Source organism: Agelaius phoeniceus, chromosome Z (assembly GCF_051311805.1).
Source record: "Agelaius phoeniceus isolate bAgePho1 chromosome Z, bAgePho1.hap1, whole genome shotgun sequence".
Classification (NCBI taxonomy): domain Eukaryota; kingdom Metazoa; phylum Chordata; class Aves; order Passeriformes; family Icteridae; genus Agelaius; species Agelaius phoeniceus.
The window spans coordinates 93,367,654-93,383,204 of NC_135303.1; positions in this window are offsets into that span (position 1 = coordinate 93,367,654).

Here is a 15,551-nt window from a genome sequence, read left to right on the forward strand (position 1 = left end):
TGACACCAGCCATCGAACTGGCACCTTTCCAAGCCCCAGCCTCACTGGAAGGGACTCCTCCCATCTGCTCAGGTGCCTCCGGGGAAACCTGGGACCCTGACCCTCTCTGGAGGGAGAGATCATCTCCTAGCTCCTCCCTGGAGCCAGGCTGCCGCTGCCCAGGGGACACCCAGGACCCTGACCCCATCCAGAGGGAGAGATCATCTCCTGGATGTTTACCAGAGCCAGGCTGCTGCTGCCCAGGGGACACCCAGGACCCTGACCCCCTCCAGAAGGAGAGATCATCTCCTGGCTGCTCACAGGAGCCTGGCTGCTGCTGCCCAGTCCTGCTCTTCTCCCTCACTGCTTCCGGCTTTTTGCTCCACTTTCACCTGACCTGATACCCAGTGAGTGCCAGAGCCCTGTGGCTCCTGGCAGGCTCCTGGCAGGCTCCTGGCAGGCTGTGGGGTCATTGCTGTGCTTTGTTCACCACGCCGGGGGTGCCATCTCTGCTGCGGCCGCCGCCGCTCCGGGGCGCCCGTGGCAGCCACTGCCCCATCCGCCACCGCACAGCGCCCCCTGCCGGCGTGGAGGAATCACTGCGCCCTGCCCGGCCGGCAGCCAGCAGCACCCCTGCTGGCAGTGAGCGGAACTGCAGCAGCGGGAAAAGGCTGGGACAGCGTTTGTGCTCTTTTTGTGTCGTTTTTGTTTGTTTGCCTTCCTGTGTTCTAGTAAACATAAAATTATGTTTATATATATATGTTCTTCCAGCCATCTCTTGGCCTCAGAGCCCTGTAATTCCAAAGTTATAATAATTTGGAGGGAAGGGGGTTGTATTTTCCAATATCCTTGGCATACACTGATGCCTTAAGTTTTAGCTTTCATATTTTCCAGATTTGTACTGCATTAGTATATAATTATGAACTTTATATAAAGTCTTCTCAAGTTCTCCTCACAGTTCAGTCAGACAAAGTAATCCTTTTCCAGCCTGAGAACCAAGCTGCAGCTTCAGACCCAAAAAGTGCAAATAACAGAAAATTGAGGGGAGCAGTCTGGGAGGATGGGACTGCATCACCTGGAGCTGTGATTGTACAATTAATCCCAATACGGAAATGGACCAAAACTTATAAAATTGTGAAAACTCAGGATCAGGATCCATCTTGGGTGGAGCCGTGGCTGGGCTCTTGGCTGTACTGCCCAAGGTGCATCCTTTGAAGGCTTTTTAATAAATCCCTATTAAATTCCCTTGACGCTGTCTGGCCTCTGTTCCAGGCAGCCCCTCAAGGCATCAACACCTGTCTTTTAAACCAATACAATGAGCTGGAAGCTGTGTTTAAGATTCTGTAGCTACTCAACGGAAGCATCTGATTCTTTTTTCTTTTTCCAATGCCTCAAACCAATTTCCAGATTTCGTTTTCCTAATCTTTCTTTGTATACTAATTGTACATTTTGGAGTTTTCTACATCGCTTGAACAGGAAGATCTGAGGTGGTCCAAAGGCTTCTAGACTGATTGGTGATTCTGTTAGTCCTGTGCTTTTCCACCTTCATCATGCAGACAGATTTTTCCCTCAGATACCCAGACTGGCCTGAAACAGTTGGGGTTTGAAGTGAAAATTTTCACATTAATCATGAAAATTCAGGTCAAACTTGTCCTGTTTTTATTATAGAAGTCTTTATTACAGCTTTTGTTGCTTTCACATTACTTATTAGCGTAGTAAGGTTCAGAGTAGATCTATTGTGATAAATACAAATTCTGCAAGTAATAAAAACTGTTTTGCTAAGAAAAGCTGTATTCTTTTTCTTTCATGAGCCTATATCTGCTGTTATCCTAATATCTCATCTAAAACACCTCCTTTTGTACCCTGTTAGCATTAACATGAAATTTAATGTGCAAAATACCCCAAATGATCTTTGAACTTTACCAATAAAGAGATTCTGCTGAGTTTCTAGATTCCCTTTGTGTGTGTTGCATTTTGGGGTTTTGCTTTTTGGTCTTTTGCTCTGGAACATAGAGATCCAAGCTGTGGTCTCTACTCTGCGTTTTATTGGAATATATTTGAGGACCCTAGAGATTGTCCTTTGCTTCTGATGGGTATTAAAAAGCAAGATCTGATAGTATACAACTTTACCCTGGTTTTGCCTACTCACTGTAACATCCTGTCAGGCTTTTTTCTCTTCAGATGTCACTGAACAGAGTTTTTTTATTTTTATTTCCTTATTAGTTGTTTTGGTCTGGGTAAGCTTGGTTGCTGCATAATTTTTTTTTTCCTCCTTTTCTTGTTTTGTTGTGGGGATTGCAGTTTTTGCTTAATTAGATGTTGGTTAACAGCTTTCGGTCTGTTACTATGGAGTTTTTAATTTTCTGAACTATTTTCCCTCGGGCAGATTCTCACAAATGTGCTCATTATTTTAATTCCCTGTCCTAACGCTGTGTTTTCCTTCTCCCAAGGAGCTCTGCCCATGGATTGTGGTCACCTACTGTGCCCTTCCTCCAAAAGCTCACGCTGGCCAGGGAGCTGGAAAAGAGCAATTCCCTGGTGTCCCTGGTGAGCACCTGTCTCCTGTCTTGGGTGAGCTTTTTGCTGTGTCCAAGGCATTTTGGGGACAAAGCCTTCGCCTCCAGGAGCTGCCTGGGTCTGGGTATCAGCACAGAGGTGGTGTTTGGGACACTAAGGGCTTGCAGGTTCCTAGTTGCTGGCAGCTTTAGTATTGGTGAAATCCAGCAAAGTTTGCCAGTTTCCAGCTTGGCACCCCACTGTCTGCCAGGGCGAGTGGCAGCAAACCCGCCTTAAAAAAGAATACTCCTGCTGTATCCTGCAGGATGTGCACTGATCCCTGCCTGTCCAGTGCGCCCTGAATCACTCACCACCAGCAGACAGAAGCCGCAGCCCTGGGTACCAGCCCTGCCAGATGGTTTAATTTAAAACCCCTGAAAGCACAGCCCAAGTGCAGCCCCCAGCGCTCTGCTGGTGGCAGCTGCCGAAAACAAGGGAACAGAGCAGAGGCAACACCGATTTAATTTCCTGCTGTACCAGCGAGGAGGGAGCTGTGATCTTCCCACAGCCTTAATCCCCCTGGGCTCCGCTCGTGATTTCACCCCCGCGGCTCTGCGGCCCCCGGACAGCGGGAGAGAGAGCGGCGGTGATGAATATTGAACGTGCATGTGGGGAGCAAAGTCATTGAACATGCATTTGGGGAGCAAAGTCATTGAACGTGCATGTGGGGAGCAAACTCATTGAACGTGCATTTGGGGAGCAAAGTCGTTGAAGATGCATGTGGGGAGCAAAGTCATTGAACGTGCATTTGGGGAGCAAAGTCATTGAACGTGCATGTGGGTAGCAAACTCATTGAACGTGCATTTGGGGAGCAAAGTCGTTGAAGATGCATGTGGGGAGCAAAGTCATTGAACGTGCATGTGGGGAGCAAAGTCATTGAACGTGCATGTGGGGAGCAAAGTCATTGAACGTGCATTTGGGGAGCAAAGCCATTGAACATGCATGTGGGGAGCAAAGTCTGGGCTGGCCTGGACAAACAGGGTGACAGTGCTGGTGACAGCCTGACGTGGTGGGTGTCCTGGCAGGGATGGCAGAGGTGGCTGCTGAATCCCGCCGGGATGGTCGGAGTGAAAAACGCCCATCACTTGGTTTTGAAATTTTAAAAGTTTAATAGTAATCAAGTGTTTATAAAAATAGCAATATAATTAGAGGAATAAAAATTTGGACAATTTGGATTTAGGACAATATGAGACAATAGAAACTAAGAGTTACAGACAGTCCGGGTACTTTTTTTGGGCAGCAAAAGCCCAAGAAAGGACCCATGTTAACAGAGGATCAACCCTTAAAAACAATAACCTGTTGCATATTCATTAACCTCATACATGATGCATAAATTCCATTCAAACACAGGATTCTGTCTGGTCAGTGTCAACTTCTTTCTCTTAATCCTGATGGCATCTTCAGACCTGAGCAAGGTGGGAAGAAGTTCGTTTCTTCTAATAATGGAGCAATAAATTCTCTTTCTCTGAAAGATTTAGGTGTCCTGTGGCTGCTATCTCACTGCGAGCCCTTTCTTTAAAAAAAAAAAAAGTATCCTACATAGCATAAAATAATTTCTATTTCAACATTTTGCCATAACCTAAAACTATATTTACCACACTACTTAAGAAAATTAACACAGCAAAACTTTCTAACGCGACACACATCATATTCATTTTAATATTTGCAAAAAGCCAGTCGCAGAACAGGCATTTTTCCCAGTCGGAAATCCCACGGCGTGCTGTGCGAGGAGGGGCCGGGGGAGGGCAGGGATGCTGTGCGGGCGGGAGGGAGCAGCGCTGCCCGGCAGGAGCTGGGCTCGGGAGGCACCGCACACACCCCAGGGCAGCTGGCTTTTCCCCCCGCCAGGAACCCATGCACGCCTCCAAAAAAGCTGAGACAAAGCCAAGCTGGTTTTTAAAATGCTCTTTGTCCCTGCTGCTTTTTTTTGTTGTTTTGTCGGTTAAGAGAACTAAATAAATAAATAAATAAATAAATCTTTTTGTTCTCCTTAACTCCTCTTCTGAGGAGGCACTAATGGAAATAATTATCTGCAGAAATCAATGCTGGGAGCAGCTCGTACCCCTGAGTATTTAGCGCTGCGTGTTGTTTCAGGAGGCAGCGATTTCCATCTGCGGGAGCACATGTTCCCTCTCACTGAGCCCGTGAGGAGGAAGGGAAAAGGAGCATTTCATGTCATTCATGGGTCTCTGCTTGCAGGGAGCTGATACTGAGCAGGGCTGGCAAGAGCTGCGTAAGGGAACTGGGTAAAGAAGCTCGTGGATACTGAGGAATATCACAGAGCAGTCTCTGAGCTGGAAAAGGTTTCTCCCACATACAAGGTTTTATCAAATTTTTCTCTTAATTTGAAAAAATATATATATAATAAATTTAAAAGTACAAAACCTTTTGTCCAGGATGGGGCATGCTGTGACTCGTGGGACTGAATAATCCAGACAAACCACAGTGATTGCCATCAAAGATCTGTTTCCCTTCCTCTGCATGTTGAATTTGGGATCTATGTGTGTCACAACCGGGAAAATATACAGTTAAGCACTTGCAAAGCTTAATATCTCATAATTAGGCTAATCATTTTCCACATTAAAATGGTGCTCCCTTATTAAGTGGCTGCTTTTTCTATTTTTTTTTTTTAATCTAACTTTTGTGTCACACAGAATTTCCTGGGAATTGGGATGCAGTTAAAATGCAGGAAAACTTGTTTAAACAAAACAGCCTTAAACACACTGGGGTTTATGTGCAGGCAGAGGTACTTTAACATTTCATGTACAGACAGAAACATGGAAAAAGTTTATTTCTGCATGTGTTGTTTTCAAAGCTGAATAAAACTCAGTATTTTGGAAAGCTGGGATCAAAACCAATTATGTGTATTTGTATTTCTGTGTATCAGGTGGTAGTCTCAGTTTCCATGGATGGAGAATTGCATGAGGAAAATTGGTTTTCCCACTTCCTCTATTCATCATGAATTTACCGAATGCAGTAAAATCAGTGGAATATCATAGTGCTGAATAGCAGCACAATTTTTTGTCTGTTTCATTTGAGTAATGTGTCTTATTTAATTGATGTGAGGTTGGTAAGTGATGAGGAATCCAGGCCTTTTCATCAATTCCCGAACCAAAGCTGCTTGGACTCTCCTGGCATTATTTTTAAGCTGTTTCATGCAAGTTTTGTGGGTTGATCCAGTTCCAAGCTTTGCCCTTTCTTCCCCCTTTTTATTTCCCTTTTCCCCAGATTTCAGAGGGAATTCATTCCTGGGAGCAGCCCAGCTCCTGTTCCCACCTCCTTTTTCGTGCTGGCCAGCCTCAGCTCACTCATCCCTGCTGATGCAGCTCCTCCTGCCCTGTGCTGAGCAGCAGCATTCCAGTTATGAGCTAATGCCTTATGTTTGATATTTATGCAGCAGCTGAGAAACCTAAATAATTAAATCTCCCTGTGGCCCGAGCAGGAGCTGGACGAGCAGCCTGGTGGATGTGAGCTGTGCTGCCAGCAGGGTTTGCTGGCCTCGTGGTCGCTACCTGTGTGCTCCTTCCTCAGCACAACCTGCCCCCCTGCCCATAAATAATTCAGCTGTGGCTCAGCACGTGGGGTTAACCTTTGGGAACACACCAAGGCTGCTGCTACGTGCAACCTTTGTTCTTACAGCAGCAAAATCCTTTCTGAGCAGGGAGAGACCTACACCATCCATCTCAGGGGTTCGTTTCACAGCAACAGCCCCGACTAAGCGAGACTCGGTTGTTGTGCAAGTCTGAGATTTATTCAGACCAGCCAGATGTTTGGTTTAATAATCCACATTATCCTGGTTGTTTTAGTAGTCTGGTTTTCTGTGGTGCTTTCAGCTGTGTCACAAGTATGCAGGGATGTCAGGAAGGCTGAGGGTTGCTACAGGACTCACTGTGGGAACATCAGAGTGCTAAATCCCAGCCTAGTTACTCATGGGCTTTATCTGGGCAGTTTCTTGTTCTCAATTACAAGCAGGTGCAATGAATTATCCAGGTGTTCAAGGTGCTGTGTCAGTGAAATTTGTTAAAATCCAGTATCCAGACATCCCTGCTTCCCTACCTCATGCCTCTAATGCTGCCTCGGTGAAATTTGTTAAAATCCAGTATCCAGACATCCCTGCTTCCCTACCTCATGCCTCTAATGCTGCCTCGGTGAAATTTGTTAAAATCCAGTATCCAGACATCCCTGCTTCCCTACCTCATGCCTCTAATGCTGCCTCCCCTTCTCCTCGTGCCACATCCTGGGGTGATGGCAGGCAGAGATACCCATGGGAAAGAGATTTGCAGGTTGGGAATGAGTCACTCCAGAGGCTGGGAATGAGCTGGCCAGCAGTGGTAGGGCAGAGGAGACCTGATGGGCACAGCAGACCACAATTAAATCAGGGATCCATTGGTGTGGCTATGGCAAAGTGAGCCAGTAAATACAGAGAGGATCTGGCCTACCAAACTGTTAGAAATAGAAAGCAGTCAGTCAACATCCTAATTACAGCAAGGACTAGGCTTGGACTCTCTCTGTGAGGTCCTTGCTCCTGGTAGGAGAAATTCAAGAGGAGCTGTGGGATGGAAGTGATGGCTAGGAAGGGATGAAAGTGAAAAGCAAGGAACTGGGCTCTCTTGGTGTAGAGAGAGATGCAGAACCCTGAGTGGTGGGTCCTGGAGGGTGGTGAAACACGGGAAGGTGTGAGTGCAGGGGAATGATTCAGGAACATCACTGCAGCTGGCCACGCTCTCAGTTACACCAAGCCTGCAGCAAGACCTCAAAAAATTCATCATCCATCCTCTCAGACATGTAATTTCAGAGTCTGCTAGTTCAGGCTAATTGCTCCTGGAACGGGCTTGTTCCTCCCTTGCAGCAGCAGCGGCATCTCGGACGTCCTGCCCTTCCCTCTGCCAGACCTGGGGAATAACTGCAAAGGGAGAAAAAGGCCCATTAACCTTTACTGTCTGACTTTTCTTGCTGTAATCCAGTTGGTGTTTGCCTTGATGGCGATAATTACACAGAAGTATGTAATTGCAAGACAAATGTTTAATTAAGAGCAGGTTTGTTGCTAGTCTCTTGTCTGCTTCCATCTGGGAAGAGCATGGTTGTGCCGGTTGTCTTGGCAGCCCGGATCGAAGGTCTAATGAGCCCGTTCTGCACCCTTGCTAAAGAGGAAGGAAATAAATGAAATTAATGCATTAATGGGACCCCTCGATCCCCTCCTGCTGCCACAAGAGTTTCTCATTTCTGTATAATACTTTGTTCAAGACCCACATCTTTTATGGTGGATAAAGCAGGTTTATTTAATTAGAATAATTTGGGATGGTGTGTCCTGCCTGGTCAGAGCTCCAGGAAAGCTTGTAAGGAAAACTTCTCTTCTAGGTGCTGCAGTTATCTGCATTTAGATGAGCTTAAATCAAAATTACATTTTTCTAGCTCTTTAGCAATGCCCAGTAATGTATTCCTGCAATATCCTTCTAAACCCAAAAAAACCCCTTGGGTTGAGGTTACTTGCTTAAGCATGTCTGAATAAATGGGTTGTGAATTCTCAGCCTGTGCTGCCGCTTGGGAAGACTCACAAACAAGAAGGTGGCCCTGTAACCAGACTGCACAAAGAAATGGCATCAAAAATATTCCTCCTCTCATCACCCCTTGATGCAGAGGGTGTCTGGGGCAGAGCTGCCTCCCTGCCCCACAGTCACAGCAGCGAGCATCAGCTGCTGAAATAATTTAGATATGTTTTCCCTCTGGGAAATCACACTGATCTTAATAGAGGTTTTTAATTAAATAATATGCTGACTGTTACAAGCTGGAAATACTTTGTGTTTTGTGTTTATTCTTTGCAGCAGCGTTTCCTTCTGGTTGTCACTCGGTTGCTTGAGGAGAGAAAGGCTCGGGAATTTCTTCCCGCTGGGAAACAGCCCCGGGAGCTGCCCACAGGCTGCACGCCGAGGATGGGAGATGGAAATGCTCATGTGAGCAGCTGGGCAGGTGCTGGCCCTGTGGTGACTTCCCGGCGGGTCCTGTCGCGGATCCATCCCAGCCCAGCGCCGGGGCTCTCCCGGCCAGCCGGGAAATTTGGGAATGGCTGGGGATTCAGCGCGGCTTTCTCTCGGGAGGTTGCAGTTCATTGCAGCCCTGAGACACGTGAGCAGTCTCTGTTTCGGCCCGCTCGTTCGAAGAATGAGCCGGAGCTCTTCAGCTCTTGGTCTCAGAGTTGTTTATTGTATCTTATCTATAAAAATTTTTCTCCTGCCCTGCCGAGGTCCGTCCAGCAGGACAATTCCAGGCACACTGCCTGCCCCCGGGGCGGTGCCATCTCTTTATACTACAAACTACATATAACATGTTCACAATTACTTTCCAATACCCACCACCTATGCCAAACAGTGAGCTTCCACTCCAAACCAATCCAAAAGTGCCACCATCACAGCAGAAGATGGAGGCAGAGAAGAAGAAGAAGAAGGGCTGGACACACCCAAGTCCCTCCATCCTGTCCCAAAAACCCCCATTCCAAAAACCCCAAAATCTACTTTTTCACCTAGTGATAATTTCATTATTACACTACTTAAACTTCTGTGGCTTTCAGGTCTTCATACAAAGCTGGTATTTTTCTCCACGGGTCATAATCAAACCCACAGGTGTTCTGGGCTGTGTGCCAGGGTCTCTGAGCCCCCTGGCAGGGGTCCTGACAACTCTGAACACCCGGAGGGATGTCCTGAGTTCTGACAGTTTTCCCCTGCTGATAATGAAGCGGGCAATCAGGCAGGAGAGCAGCGGTTCCAGGGAGCGCTGCAAACCCAGGGAGCACAAGTGCGTCCCGTTTCACCCCATGGTGTGAAAAATGCGTGTATTTTGTGGTTGGCTTTTCGCAAATATTAAAATGAGCATTATATGTGTTGTGTTAGAAAGTAACGCTGTATTAATTCTCTTAAGTACTGTGTTAAATATAGTTTTAGGTTATAAAAATTGTTAAAATAGAAACTATGCTGTGTAGGATACTTTTTTTAAAGAAAGGACTCGCAGCGAGATAGCAGCCACAGGACACCTGAATCTTTCAGAGAAAAAGAATTTATGGCCCTCTTATCAGAAGAAACGAACTTCTTCCCACCTCGAAGGCGCTGTTTGGATTCAGAGGAAGAAGCTGACGATGACCAGAGAGAATCCTGTATTTGAATGGAATTTATGCATCATGTATGAAGTGTATGACTATGCAACAGGCTATTGCTTTTAAGGGTTAATCCTTTGTTAATGGGTGTCCATTTTCGGGCTCATGCTGCCCAGAAAAAGGTACCCAGACTGTCTGTAACTCTTTGTATTTGTCGTCTCATATTGTCCAAAATCCAAATTGTCCAAATTATTATTACTCTAATTGTATTACTATTTCTACAACCATTTTATTACTATGAAACTTTTAAAATTTTAAAAAACAAGTGATTGGCATTTTTCACACGTGGCAACACCGCAGGCAGGTGGGTACCAGTGCACACCAATTAACATTTAAACAGCCTCAGGTGCTGGGAACAAGCCCGTGGGAAGGGACCCCTGTTTGTGGACAAAACTGAGGAGAGTTGAAGGGGTGTCTGTGCTGCTGGGCCCTGCCTGCCCTGCAGCTGCTCGTCCTTCCCTCCTGGAGGTGTTTGAGGCGCTCTGGCAGCTCCATCGCCTGCCCAGATGTGCTCCTGGGGTTTCTTCTGCCTGTGCGGGTATGAGCTGAGCTCTCTGTCAGCACCTGTGCCAGACACTCTGCAGGTCCCACCCCCAAATTGTCACAAATTGCTTGGCTCAGTCCGGGTCACTGATGTTTTGTGCTGCAGTGGGAACAGGAGGGGCTCCCTTGTGGCTACGCCTCAGTGTCCCCGGTGGTTCCTAGGTGTGGTGCAAAAGGAAGATGAGTTGTTCACGAGCCATTGAAGCTGCCACTGAGAACTTCCTGACCCAAGCAGCTGCTTCTGCCCTTGTCTTATTCTCCAGCACAACCAACGCATGACATACCGGACAATGGGACATCACCCAACTTACCCACCCAAAATCCTGCCTGATCCTCACTTCAGCAATTGCAATAAAACTAGGACTAGCACCATTCCCCTTCTGCATCCCAGAAATACTCCAAGGCTCTCCTCTCACCACCGGCCTCCTCCTATCCACCGTCACAAAACTCCCCCCAGCCACGCTACTCTACATAACCTCACCCTCACTAAACCCTACACTCTTAACTATCCGAGCTATCCTCTCAGCAGCCCTCGGAGAATCCCTGTTGTGCAAAAGGAAGATGAGTTGTTAAGGCATTTAAGTACTTCCCAAGGCCACACCGTGAGCAGGAGGTTGAGGCTGCACACAAAGTCTTTTGTCCCTGGCTGCCACCTCCCCACGTTCCTCCGAGCTTCAGCCTTGTAGATCCCTGCCTGAGGAATGCTGATTTTTGCTCATGAACTTGACAAGCTCCACAGTAAAACCACTTGACTGCACCTTTGCCCCTTCAGCTCGGGAAGCCCTGATGTTTCTGCCTTTGCAGGGAAAAACCTCTCCCAATATTCAGCTTAAATCCAGCCATGGCTGAGAAAAACCTTTCATCCTTGTGCCTGGCCTTGGAGGCTGCTTAGTGCAAGCTCTGGCCCTGCACCTCTGCCTCTTCTCTAAGCCTGACCTGCTCTCCCTCCTCGTCCTGGTGTCTCCCCAGACTGGGATGCTGCTGCCAGGAATTGGCAGGAACCTGCCTTCCCACTTTGGGAATTTGGTGTAATTTGGTGCCACCATTTGTGGGGCCAAGCATTACAAACCCCATTCATGGCCAGGGACACCAGGCTGAAAGGGGTGAATTTCCACCATCATCGTTCCATCACTAATGGTTTGCAACTTTTAATTTGTGTCCTCACCTGAGCACACAGGATGTGCTTCTGTGATTTGGGGGTTTTCCTCCATGTTTGTACTGTTCCTCTGGTTCTTCTTGATTGTGGCTTTGAGGGGTCTGTGCCCAGGAGTGGGGGAAAAATGGGAAGCAGGTGAAAAATGGGAAATTCTACCATCTCTGGGGCTCCTTGCCTCCAAATCCCACACAGGTGCTGCTGCAGGAGATCTTCCCCAAGAGCAGCCACATGCCTCTCTACCTCTCCCACCCAAGCTTCAGACTTGCACCCTTACATGCTGCTTTGCAGCCCCATATTTGGGTTTTTTACAAGCCTTGGAAAGATCTCCTGGAAACAGAGCAGGGGAGAGACGCTCTGCAGAACGTTATCAGAATCATCAGGAAACAGCAAACCAGCCTTTCTTTTGGAAGCTGGAAGCACACAGAGGTGGGGGTGGGACACAAACCTGCAGAGCTTTGTACAGCCAGCTTCTGGAGCAGATCAAGCTTAAGGCGCAGGCTTTGGAAGGCTCAGCTTTTGGAGCAGATCAAGCTTAAGGCGCAGGCTTTGGAAGGTTCAGCTTTTGGAGCAGATCAAGCTTAAGGCGCAGGCATTGGAAGGCTCAGCTTTTGGAGCAGATCAAGCTTAAGGTGCAGGCTTTGGAAGGCTCAGCTTTTGGAGCAGATCAAGCTTAAGGTGCCGGCTTTGGAAGGCTCAGCTTTTGGAGCAGATCAAGCTTAAGGCGCAGGCTTTGGAAGGCTCAGCTCAGCTCAAGGCTGCTGTGAGCTGTTCTGGTGCTGGATTCAGTGTTTCCTTCCATCTGCCTTCAGCAGGGATGTTTTCACCCAGCCAGAGCTGAGGTCCTGCCTTTTCTGCAGCATGGGAAGAAGCCAGGCTGCCTCCCGTGAAGGATGGGGAGCCCAGGCAGGGAGTTCTTGCCCTGGTGGCTGGGGAAGACAACTCCTGTTTTTTCCACCTCTACAAAGTGCCGCTGCAAGGCACAAAGAGCACAGAGGGAGGTGACAAAGAAATTATGAGATGGCCTGAGCAGCCACACTTTATCTTCATTTTTTATCCTTTGATTTCATCTGGTTTGACTCCCTAACACCTAACCCTGATGTGGGATGATACAAAATGTCTACCTAACATCTTTTCACCCCAAAAGCAGTGAGGAAAGGGGCTGAAGCTCTGGCTCCTCTCTGTGCCCACATCTGGGGGATGATGCCTGGGAGAGGACCTGGGCAGAGGTGTCACTGGTGGCTGCAGCGAGGGTTCTTAGGGGGCTTAGAAGTCTCCAGCTGAACCAGTTATTTTTAAAAAATGCACCAATCTGCACCCAGATCCAGCCAGTGGAGGGTCCCTCCTGCTTGGTGTGGCCACCAAATCCTGTGTTCTCTGACCCCCAAGTGCATCCTGGGCTCCCAGGCCCTTGGTCCCTCTGGTTTTCTGGCCTCCTACATGTGCCCACAGAAACCATCAGAAATCTGATCTGTATTTTCAGGAGTCTTCTTTATTCTCCCAAAGCCTTAATTAATTTTCTCTGTCTGCTCTTGCTGGGCCTAATATCACTTGAATGGCTCACTTATGTGAATTAGCTTGATTAATGGCCGTACCCAGACACAAAACTCCTCAGCCTGCTCGTGCTTTTTGCGGGAGCTTTTCCAACCTCTTATTCTCCTCTGCTGAGGCCAAGCTTTAGCCTCAGCTGGTAGAAGCAACATCCCACAGACACACAGAGAATACACAAACAGAGCTCCTCAGATGAGGTAGAATTTCCCTGGCTGAAAACATCAAGTTAGGGATTAATCTGTTGCGCACAAGAAAATCCTGGAGTGCCTTCCTGCTCCTCAGGCCTTGTCACTGGCACTGTCACTGGCCTTTGGTGACAGCCACGCTGAGGTGCTCAGGGTCTTCTCTAGGCTCTCCTGCCTCTTCCACAGCAGCCTGGCCAGGCTCCCCTGGCTGTCCAAGGGCTGGCTCTGGCAGCTGGAGCCTCCTGCAGACCAAAGGCTCTGCCTGGCACCAGTGGCCCAGCTGGTAATTCTGGTTTGTTCTTCAGCTGGAAGCATCTGGGAAGCTTGGGAGGACCAGAGAGGTGAAACCAGCACTCCAAAAGCGTGCAGGGCTCTGTGCGTCCGCGTGAGCCGGGACTGATGCTGCCCTCAGCTCTCACAAAAGCTGATCCAGACCCTTTCCCAGGGACAAACCACGTCCTTTTCATGGTGAAATTGGACAGTGCTTGCCTGTTTGTGGGGGGCACAGAGAGGAAAAGTGGGAGCCACAGACTGAGGGAGCCATCATCAGCTGTGCCCCAGGATGTGGGAGCCACAGACTGAGGGACACAGCCCCACATCAGCTGTGCCAGACTGAGGGACAGAGCCCCACATCAGGTGAGCCAGATTGAGGGACACAGCCCCACATCAGCTGTGCCACAGACTGAGGGACACAGCCCCACATCAGCTGTGCCCCAGGACAGTGACACTTTGCTGCAGACACCAGGAAAGGAGAGGCTGGGAGGAGCAGCCCACGTGTCCCACACAGCAGAGCACTCCTGCAAGGACCAGTGGGGACACACGAGGCTTGCTGGCTAGTTCCAGGCACAAAAGCAGTGCCTGGAGCCACCAGGAGAAGACAGCCAGGAGGTGTCAGCAGTTGCCTCCTGTGCCTTTTGGACAACTCCTCCAGCACAATCCAGCTCCAGGGACCTGTGAGGAGGTGACTGGCACAGCTGGGGATGCTCAGCCCAGCCCTGCCCCATGTGCTGTGCCTGATTTTGGGGCTCAAGCCCCCCAGGGATGACCTTGCCAGCCGTGCCCAGGCCCATGTGCTGGTGAGCCCCAGCTGGTGGGGAAGGGCAGGCTCCCAGCTCTGCCATCATTACCAGCTCAGCAGCTGCCAAATTTTCCCATGCTGCTGGGGGTGCTGCCACCTGTGCCAGCAATCCACAGCATCGCTGCCTACATCCCATCCTGGGGCTGCTGGACCTCCTGGAAGGGCGAGCTGCTGGAAGGGAGCACCTAAGGCTTGTAAATGCTCATGGCTGGAAGGAGTTGCAGAATCAGAAAGTCCACAAGAAGTTTTATTAGTAAATGACACACTAGGCATGGAAATTGTTGTCCCAGGGTAAGCACACAGCAGTGTGGCCTGGATAAAGGGAAAGGGCTGGATGTGGGGTGTGCTCAGCTTCCTTGTGCTCAGCTTGGGGTAGAGGAGAGCAGCTCTGCCTCACTGCCTGCCTCGTCCTTGTGAACTCCCAGCCAAGAACCTCTAGAAAAGGCACAGCAGTGTTAATTAAAAGCTGCCTTGGGCATTATCTCAAGTGTTCTCCCCATGAGACTCTCAGATGCTGCTGGCAGTGCTGGCTGGGAAGTTTCTCTGCAGGGAGGTCAGTGCCAGCTCCTGGAGCCCTTTGCAGTTCCCAGATGTGGAGTGTTTGGTGTTCAGGTGTGAATTCCCCCCTATGGAAAGGCTAACACAGATGAATACTGCTCAGTTTCAGTGTGTCTTGGGATCAGAGAGGCTGGGAGGCTGGGCAGCTTCCATCACCTCCAAGACAGGTTCTCAAGCTTCAAACCATTATTTGCAATGAGAACAGCTGTGCAGGAAAATGGCCGGACTTGGGGGAGTTTAAAAAAAGAAGTTATCTTACTGTGCACTTGTCATGGTGGTTTCTGAGGCTCGAACACTCCCAAGGTGCTGGATCTGGAGCCCAGAGGGCTGGAGCATGCCTCATCTGGGCTGTCCCTGGAGGAGATAGCATCTCCTGGCACACAGGCCACTGGAGAACCCTGCTCACAGGGTTCAGACATCTCCTTCAGCAGTGCCATCCCTCAAACCCCTGCCCCAGCCCCTCAGACAGCACCAGGGCTGCTGCAAAGCCATCCTGCTTAATTGGGACCTCAGGGAGGCAGCTCCCCTTCTGAAGCATGCTCTGTTCTAATTAGCGGGTAAAATAATCTGTGAATAAATAGGAACACCATGACTAAGTCCCATTTTTATTTCTCTTCTGCTTCCCATGCTTCTCTCAGATAATTTGGAGCAATGCCTGGTGAAAGTCCACGCAATGGATAACCTGGCTGCTTGTTTTCTGCAGGCTCAGTCCTGCAAACAACCAGGAATGCAAATGCTGGGAGCTGGCAAAGCGCAGGGATAACCAGATGGGGAGGTGAGTTATTCCTGGGATAGCTCCTCTGT